The following is a 9943-nucleotide window of genomic DNA, read 5'->3' on the forward strand; positions in this document are numbered from 1 at the left end:
CTAATTAACCCTCAACTAAGGTCATTTTAATTCTGTCTTCACTGCGATAAAGAATATAGGCAGGAACAGTAGGAGTAGAGTGAGGGAAGGGATTGTAAGCCAAGTTTCTACACATCTGAAGAACTCCATTCATCAGATTATTGTATATATATATATATAGTTGAGGGGTTGATTTCATGCTTATTGAAAGTATTATTTTATTTTAACCCTAAGGCAGAACTAGATAGTGAAACACAAAAATGGAAGCCAGATTTCCTGACACCTACTTTTGCTCTCTTATGATTCTGATTGTGACCATGAGTATGTCCGATCCTATTTTATCCAAAAAATGATTAAATGACTAATAGGTGCAAGGAATTTGGCTATCTTAAAGATACCAAGAAAAAATGAAGATGAGTTTCTGCCCTCAAAGATCTTACATTCTACTGTTCACTTAATTTCATGCACTTATAGATTTTTAGACTCCATCAGAACACAAGAGATAGAAAGAACCTCAGATACCATTTATATGCACTTGCTTATTCATCTTTAAATATTCACTAATTCTTCAAAAGATTTAGGATTTTACCTAGTCTGTTTCCACTAATTAATATCATTTCCTAAGTTTTCAACGGCTACAAAAATTATTCATCACCTAATGACCAAAATTCTTCTGATTATGTTCTGTATATTTTACTTGGCTGATACTTAACTATAGATCAAATTAATCAAGGATTCTATACCCAACACTACAACAATAACTGGTAGGGGTTACTATAGCTTTACCTCAGGCTGCTGATAATATTTATATTCTTTCTGTGGAAGAAACTAAATTTAGTACATAAAAATAAGTCGAGTGCTTCTCTAACTCCATCCTGCATTAGTTATACCTCTAGTAGTACCGTTGTGGTGTCCTAGGATAATTCTTTGTCTTAGAATGTGATTTCTAGATTATTGCGACACACACCCCACAGAATTGTCTGTACTATTGTGATAAGATTTGGTTTTTGTGACCTGATGAAATAAAGCACTTATGGTGATCTTATTTAAGTTGGTTATAGTATTGAGCAGAAGTTCCTCTGATTTACCAAAACCCATTCAATAATTTGAGACCAGAGTGACCTACACTGTCATTCTGTTGGTTCTGAGGGGATTTAAGATATTAAAGGCATCTGAGAAGTTTGATTAGGCTAGAAAGTCCCTTTTGGTGTGAACAAGGGGATGACCAGGAGCAAAGAGGAATTTGAAGTTTGAAGAGATTATTACATTGGATAGGGGGGAGGGAGATGCAGTTCTTGTAAGATCCCTGGAAAAAAGAACCTTTTTCCTTCAGCTGTCTGCTCACATAAGTGCCCATACCTGAGCCTTCTAGTACAAGTACTCACCCACTACTAATACTCAGTGTTTACTCCTGGTCTATTTTTGATCTATCATATGTCCAAAATTAAAGATGTCTCCAAGTTGTCCTCTCAACTTCTCTATTTAATTTATCTTGACTTCCTGTGCTTTCCCCAAGTGGAAAAATTTCAAATTACAATCTGCAAGTGATTTTCCAGTTTAGAGGGATCTCTTCTGTATTGTTGGTATTGCCTTCAAGAACTGGGGATTACGTCCAAGCAATTTTGAAACATGAAAAGGAAAAAAAAAGGAAAACATAATCTTCCTTTGTTACTTTACATTGGTGTTATGAAGATAAATAAATGAATACATAAATGTAAAATAATGTATCCAATAAAGCTGAGTCTCATATGAAGGATCTAATCAATTCATCTGAAGAGAGGACTACTGAATATGGAGAGTTCATATAGAATCATGATCAAGACTAGCACTAGTTCTGAAACTTATCCAATCAGAATATTGATGAAATATATTGATCACACCAGAAAACTCTGTTTGGAGGTGCTGCTCTCAGCAGGAAGATACTAAGGTAGTACCTGCTGACAGTCTTCCTCAGAACCGCACTTATCAACTGTCATTCTGCGGCAACAAATAAAATCAGAAGGAATCCAGCCTTCTAGGCTAGTGTTCTCAAACTGGCAACATATGCTGTGACTTTATGAGTGTGTTGATGATATGGCAGACAGTGGAGTGAGACGATATTCTGTCAGAGCATTGTTCAGGGAAATCTAGTTAGAAGCTTTTCCTGGATCCAGAATGGTTCCTTTGGGTAATGTAAACCATAGAGAACTAAAGCGCTTGGTTTTCAGGAACTATTCACATATAGGAAATATTCACAAATGATTCCCTGACTCCATGTCTTCCCAGGGTATATAATAATTTAGTTGATGTCTACACTTCTAGAGATAAAATGACTCCCAACTCCTTTGCAAGGACTCAGTATAACAATAGAACAAATAAAGTATGATTTTTATTTAATCCAAAAAAGAAAAGAAAAGAACAAATCACAAAATAAAAACATTTGTAACTAAGCCTTTGAGAAATCAAACAAAAGTTCTCTTTTTAGTGGAATTCCTACTCCACACCTTTGAGTTGACCAGTTGATCCAGTGAATATTCCCTTACCAGGAATATATATAGTTTTCTCCTCAGATATCCAAGATCATATACAAAATTCTCTTTTTGATGCTCCCTATCTTCCTACTTTTCTTACATCTTAAAATCCTCTATACTCTGTGATCCAGTGACATTGTCCTCCTTGTTATTCCTTGAATAAGACTCATATCTGGCTCCCACACACACACACATAGTAAGAATGCATTGTCCACTGCGCTTAGTATTCTCTGCCTTTTTTCATTCCGCTTTCTACCTTGACTAGCTTCCTACAAGCTATAATCCTACTATCTATAGTAATTGCTTCTGATCTCCCTTATTTCTAGCAACTTCCCTCTACAGATAATTTCCATTGATATATAGTGCTTTTATACATAATTGTTTGCATGACATCTCTACCTTCTCCACCCCAACACTTTAGACAATGTGATCTTTTAAATTAAATAAACCTCTATTTGTATATACACAGTGTTTATAATCTATAATATGAGTCAAGGGCAAGGATTAAATGTAAGTATAAGTTTTATGTACTGGGCTATTATGATCTGAGTTCTTAAGCTCAGAAGAAACAATGCTACTTTGGGATGCTGCCTTTGTCAATAGGTTGGTAATAGTTTCATCCTTGCCAATGTCTTCTGAACCTTCCCTTTTTCAGGATGATTGTGCCAATGAGAGAACTTTGCCACTGAGAATTCTAATAACGGCATTCTTCTAATCGTTTTACCTATAGACAATGGCAGGCACTTGATCCATCATTTCACCCAAAGGAAGACAATTACAAATGGCTGTTATATAAATAGAGCCTAACCTACATTTATAAGAATGAATTTTATGAATTAGTAATGGTACCAATGGGAAATTTCACAGTTCTGTAACCGATTACTAAACATAAAAAAATTATGTTGCTAGTCTGTTGGAAATTATCCACAGTTTTAGAGTCTATTTTCTAATTAACATAATTAAAGACAAATTCCATACTCTAGTCAGGTGATAATTCTGTAAAATATTCTTTCTTCATCTGAGCTTACTTAGTTATTCATTCATTTATTTGTTTATTTTTGTTTGGTTTCATTTTTTTAGAAAAAAGTATATAGATGAACACTGGGCAGTACGATTCCTTAATGTCTTGAGTTCAAAGATTCTAGTTAATAAAGCAAAATGTTGTTAATCACATAAATATTCAAATGTTATAGATGTTATATTCACCATTTCAAATATATATTTAGGATCCAATTTTCATGTCTAAATAAGTAAAATGGGGCTTAATAGAAGAAAAGAATTTAGAACTAATTAAAAATCATGAAATGGTTCATGTTGCTTCCCAGTTAGATAATATATTATTCTTTAGAAAGAAAGAAAAAAGAAAAAGAAAGAGGGAGAGAGAAGGGAGTTAGGAAATAAAGTAAGAAGGAAAGAATGAACAAAGGAATGAATGAAGGAAGGAAGGAAAGAAGGGAAAAAAAGAATAACTGAGGGCAAACCAGGAAGTTTGTCACATGGAGGAAAGGACAGGGATAATGTAGGCAGTGTTATTAGGCTATTGGAAATAAAATAAGATGTAATCTTTTCTAATAAGAGACAGGTTACTTCTTTTCCCTACATTCCCTTCTGTTGGCAAAAAATTCATCCCCATACCATCTACTTAGGCTATTTGTTTCCCAGTTTCTATACATTAAATTATTTTAAAGTATATGTATGAAAGTATCTAAATCAAGGTCAGCTCCTAGGTCAAATTCTTGTTTACATGTGTTTTACTTATGGTTTAAAGAAGTTTAGTCCTTCCTTCATCAAAACTCAATTTGATTACTCATTTACAAGAGACTCAATTAGGAGATGGTATTTTGTCTTTTGTTTTGATGAAAATGGAGGTGGGGACTTGGTAGTTGATCACAACTGGAATAGTTTTGTATTTTGGTCTTTGTTTTAATTAGCATTACAAAGGAGACACACTGCATATATTAGGCATAATTTCCAACCTCAGATCTCAAATGTTGCCTTAAGTTCCAGAATGAACACAGTCTGAATTACTGTTTCAGCTCCAGGGAGGATATATTTAGGCTTGTTTATAAAGTGTAAATTAGAGAAAGTGCTGTGGTGCAGTACTGTAACATTGGTACCTGAATCCAATCAAAGAGAAGCTCATTTCCTTCCCAATGAATGGAAGCTGTTATAGAAAGTTAGACAGAAAGATAGATAGAAAGAAAGAAAGAGAAAGAGAGAGAGAAAGAGAGAGAGAGAGAAAGAAAGAAAGAAAGAAAGAGAGAGAGAGAGAGAGAGACATTTTAAATTTTTAAATTTTAAATAGTATTTTAAATAGAATGACAAAAATTGTGGGGAAAGGGAGCCTCATGAATAAATTTGGTCTTTCTTTTGGGGGGTTTTGGGTTATTTTAGTTATGTTAAAAAAATCAACCTCAAAGCTGGGGAACTTAGGGGGAGTTTAATTAGAGTTAATTACCATTATTTAAAAATAGACCTGTTCCTACTAATCAACATTGTTTCAATGGGTTCTTGCTCTCATTTTGAAAAGAAATTGGAATTGAGGTATTTTAAAGTGACAAATGAATCTGTTTATTCTTTTCTCCACCCCATGCTGACAAAGCTTCTACCTGTCACACCACAGCATTACATCTCCTCCTCTCCACCTTCATGTGCAGCTTTCTTCTATGATTTGAAACAAAGAAAATAAACTGTACGTGTTCCAAGCAAAACTGTCTTTAAAAAATTCTCTCATCCTAAGTGAAAATAAGGATTTCCCATTCACTTTTTAAAGATGATAATTCCATTAAATCCTTTTGGGAAGGGGCCCTTTTAAGGGGTCTCCCTCTCATCCCCAGACCCCTTCTCTCTCCCACTGCTAAAGCTTTGCCTCTGATATCATAGTAATAGTATAGAGATAGATATTGCTGGATTTGGAGTCATGGAAAGGTGAATTAATCTGGCACCAGGCCCTGGACAAGTCACTTATGCCTTCATTCCTCATCTATAAAATAGGGATAATAATAATACCTAACTCTCAGGTTGTTGTGAGAATCAAATGATATAAAATGTAAAACATTTGGTATACCTTCAAGTTCTATGTAAATGATATATTTATAAATATATATATATAATTACTTTTTAATTATATTGTGTATCACAAATAAAAATATATATATTTCTATTTTGATTTATTTATATAACAAATCATATATAAATTTTATATTTTATTTAGTCTCTCCCACACTCCCTCTTAAGAATGAGAACTCAAGCTTTTCATTGGTGAAATTAGAATCTGTTACCAAAAATATTATGATTCCCCACAAAACTATGATCCCTAGCAAAAACTACAATTCCCAAAACCCCATTCATTCCCTGTTGTTACCTGCTGACGTAGACAGGATATAAATTGGGTAGAATTACGTCTCGCTCTTTTCCTTCCTGTTGGCAGCTTTGGTGGAGTAGGCATTTTGAGCAAATAGAAAACTTAATCACTTGGTTCTATTTTGTCAGATAATAAACTTTAAAAATATAATACTTGAAATATTGGATATTAATTTAATTCTTACACACTGTCGTGCTTAGCACAGAGCCTGGCACATAGTAACCCCTGAATAAATTCATGATGAATCCTTCAAGAGTTAGTAAGAATCCCATGTCCTCTAGGAAGCCCTCCCTGACTGCAAAATGGAAGTATGGGGAGCCAAGGAAGCTAAAACAACTCCATTTTGTCTATAGATCCTTTATCTTGCCTTTGAATCTGTCTACATAGCAGCCTCAAAGCTGTCTCTGACTTTCTTTGACACTGAAACATCAGAAGACAGTTCTATATATTGGGGGATGGGGAGGGGCAGTGAGAATTTTAGATTTACTCCACCCTGCTTAGAATTTTAGCAAACAGGAGTGTCTATACCCCCACTTAAGGATTAACTGTGGGGGAAGATGGTCAGTGTCCTGAGTGTGCTAGCAAGTGACAAATCAGAAACAACTGAGTGACCCCCTGGGCTGTCCTAAGTCAAGTTTAAGCCACCATTGGTACATGTGAGACACAGGAATTGATGTAAAGAACTGCCTTTATATTTAGCATCATTTCCTGTGAGAGGGTCTTTTGAGACCTTGGTGGTGGTACTGGACTTGGAGGAGCTCCAGCATGTGACCCCAGACTGTTTCTCTTAGGCAACAAAGTGATGAACGTTAAGGCTGAATCTCCTTTCCCTGGATTTCAGAAGGCACTAGCCTCTAAGGAAGCCCCTCATCTTGGAGGAGACCTCCTGGCTGGAAGCGAAACTAGATTTAGCCTTCTGGGAAGGCCCCTTGGCTAAGGCCTCAGAACTCCCTCCTGGCTCAGGCCAGGCCAGAGCAGATCTTCTACCCTTTTCTTTCTTTCTCCCTCATTCTTAATTTCTTCCTTCTATTGTAAATAAACCACCATAAAATTCTATTCTGACTTGAGCATTTCATTGGGATTTAGAATTTAAATTCCTGGTGGTGTAAACCTCAAAATTTCTTAGACTTATAAATGTTGGAAATTTCACCATTGGGAAATTTCATACTTGAAAAATTTCCTATTGATAATGGGTCTTGGCTATTGGAATGTGAACCCCATTGGCATGAGAGTTTCCTCCTCCTCCCTTCTTAAGATTACTTTAGGACAGAACCCTTTTGCTGAACAATGGAAAGGACTTTGACATATGCTTAAGCATAGAACAGGAATTTCTTTGAGTCATAATTGATTTTAGAATTGATACAATGGAGATACTTGGAATCAATCTCCACCCTACTCAGTCCTAACAGGATTGAGTAAGGGCTGCAGCCTAGATCAAAATTTAATTATTCCAATCTCTACCCTACTCAGGTTAACAGGATTTAGGAAGGGCTGTAGCAAAGGATCAAAGATTTAATTATTTGAAAATATGACCTTCAACAGACATGTGCAAAGCCAGAGACCTCTGGGCGGTCCTGGGTTAAGCTAGAGCCTCCATTGGCACAGGGAAATTGATGGACAGTGATTGGTAGATGTGAGAACTGAGGGGAGGGAACTTGGATGGTTTCCTTAAAGATAGAGGGCTCTGAAGACTCAGGGGGGTGGTTGAGGAGTTTGGCTGAGTGGTTGGAGTGTGCTCTGAGAAGCTTGCTCTGAAGGAAGCTGAAGGTGGGGCCTCTGAGACTGTTTCTCCATTTTGGTCACGTGAGTAATAGGGACTGATCTCTTTTCTTTGCCCCAGCTATCTAAGGGCTTGGGCCTTTTGGCCCAGCCTAAACAGAAGGGGTATTTAAGCCCTATTCCCTTCTCTCCCTTTTCTCTCTCTCTATCTCTAATTCCTTTCTTCATCCTGTTGTAATTAAACTCCATAAAAGATTGACTGCTGACTTGAGTTTTCATTTAGGAATTACATAGCTGAATTCCTTGGCGACCTTAAATTAATATATATCAGTCTTTTAAAGTGATTTCCTTGTCACAGCGGCCACTAAAAATATATTCAGTCTTGACCCTAAAATTTACCCTTAAAAGGAGCATTAATGGGAAGAAGAGTCTTTCCTGTCGTTTGATGTTCCATGACTTTTACAGTAGGCTCTGACTCTTTGTGACTTCATTTGGGGTTTTCTTGGCAAAGATAATGGAGTGGTTTGCTAATTTATTTTCCAGTTCATTTTGCAGATGAGAAAATTGAGACAAACAATAAGGAAACTGATGTAAAAAGAGTTAAGTGACTTGTCCAGGGTCACAGAGCTAGTAATATGGTCTGAGGCTTAATTTCAATTCAAGAAGATGACTCCAGATGTTGCATAATACACTGCACTACCTATTTGAATCTATTTTATTACTCTTGAGGTTTTCGAATTTTAAGGCTTCAGTTTGGATTTGGTTCTGGTTCTGGCACTGGCAGGTTCCAGCAATAACAATTTTACCCACAGAAGTGACCTTTTTATTCCTGGGAACTCGGGGAATATTATTGATGGAAAGGTCTGCAGGGATTAGGTAAACTAGCCACTTTATTTTAAAGAAAGAAACAATAAGGGTCAGTGACAGAAAATAACTTAAAATGCCACAAATTAAGTAAAATCAGGACAGAAATGGAGTTCTCTTGAATTCTAGTTTGGTGGCTTTTTAAATTTTTTGTTCCAGGTCAGGAACAGATCATAAACTCATTGGGCTGGAAGGTACCTTTGAGAACAGATAGTTTAATCCTCTCCAAAGTCATGCTTCCTAAAAACAAATTGGCTTTTCTGTTATATTATGTTATTTTAATACTTCCTGTTTGTCCTAAAAAAGGCATATAGTCCTAAAAATGGTATATCGTCAATTGATCACTCACTGCATTAGGGATTAGCACAACTGAGTTCAATGCTTTAATAGTAAGTAGGTGAGTGATTTTCATTTCTGTACCTCTTTGTACCTCAGTGATATTCTCTGGAAAGTGAAAGGATTGGACAAAATTTTATCTAAAATCATTTCCAATTCTTCAGAACTTAGAAACTTTTTCAGAGTATTACGTCTTATTCATAGTCTTTAGCTCAACTAAAACAAATTTGATACTCCATAGAGGCAACAGCTTTTGTTGACAGAGTTTTTCTTTACTTTGATTGGAGGGTGAGTGTGTGTGTGTGTATGTGTGTATGTGTGTGTGTGTGTGTGTGTGTGTGTGTGTGTGTGTGTGAACATCACATTTTGAGGCGTTGATAGGACTCACCATACTTAGATGTCACAATAGAAAATGAAGAACCACTGCACTAAATCACATCTAAGGTTCCTTCTACATTCAAAATTCTAGAATTCTGGGAGGCTGCCTTACTGGCTAAATCAAAGGATTTATCTGTATGTTCCAATTATTCAGAGTGACCCAGTCCCCCACTGCTCTGGATAATTGAGAGTTGGTTGCTTTAAGGTAAAGTGTTTGTTATCTCTCTTTTTGAAAAAAAATGCCCCCATCCTGTTGGCTCAATGGATAAAAGCCCTGCTGTGTGGAAGCCTTAGGCCAACTAGCACACCCTCATTGGCTGGACGCACTGCCTAGGTATTTCTCCTTGTTAGTGGGCAAAAGGTCAGTTTTTGCTTTCCGGGGCCTCTCACTCATTGAGGATGGCTCTTTAGAGCCAATTCAATCATTTATGTCATTTAGTGTACAGATGAAGCTCTCTTTTTATGGCAAGATCAAGTGCAGACTAACAGCTGTTAGCATTCATCAGGTGTGACTGTCAAATATTCAGATAATCAGAAAAATGAAAGAGAATCTCACAGTGTTTTCATTTTTAGTGGGCATTGCTTCTGTCTGGAAGGGTTCTCTCTGTGGGACTCTCTTGACCTATTAGAAAAGAATGGCTTGTTCCAGAACATAATATTTATGCCTCAGGGGTTTAAGAACCCATTTTCTAGCTAAATCTCATGCTTAAAGAAAGGCACTCATTTACCTCCTATAAAATATTTTCAAAATTCCCACAAAGAATTCCACTCAGTGGCATTTTGTAGCCAGAGC

General features: G+C 36.3%; 1 long non-coding RNA gene across 2 annotated transcripts in view; it reads left to right on the forward strand.

Annotated features, from left to right (window-relative positions):
- Positions 1-9074: 9074 nt before the first annotated feature.
- LOC103095250 (uncharacterized) overlaps positions 9075-9943 on the forward strand; it is a 27484-nt gene continuing 26615 nt past the window's right edge. For both annotated transcript variants that reach the window (XR_008912178.1, XR_008912180.1), the window contains exon 1: positions 9075-9355. This is a non-coding gene — a long non-coding RNA (uncharacterized LOC103095250). The remainder of the gene's footprint in view (positions 9356-9943) is intronic.

This window comes from Monodelphis domestica, chromosome 1 (assembly GCF_027887165.1).
Source record: "Monodelphis domestica isolate mMonDom1 chromosome 1, mMonDom1.pri, whole genome shotgun sequence".
NCBI classification, from domain to species: Eukaryota; Metazoa; Chordata; class Mammalia; order Didelphimorphia; family Didelphidae; genus Monodelphis; species Monodelphis domestica.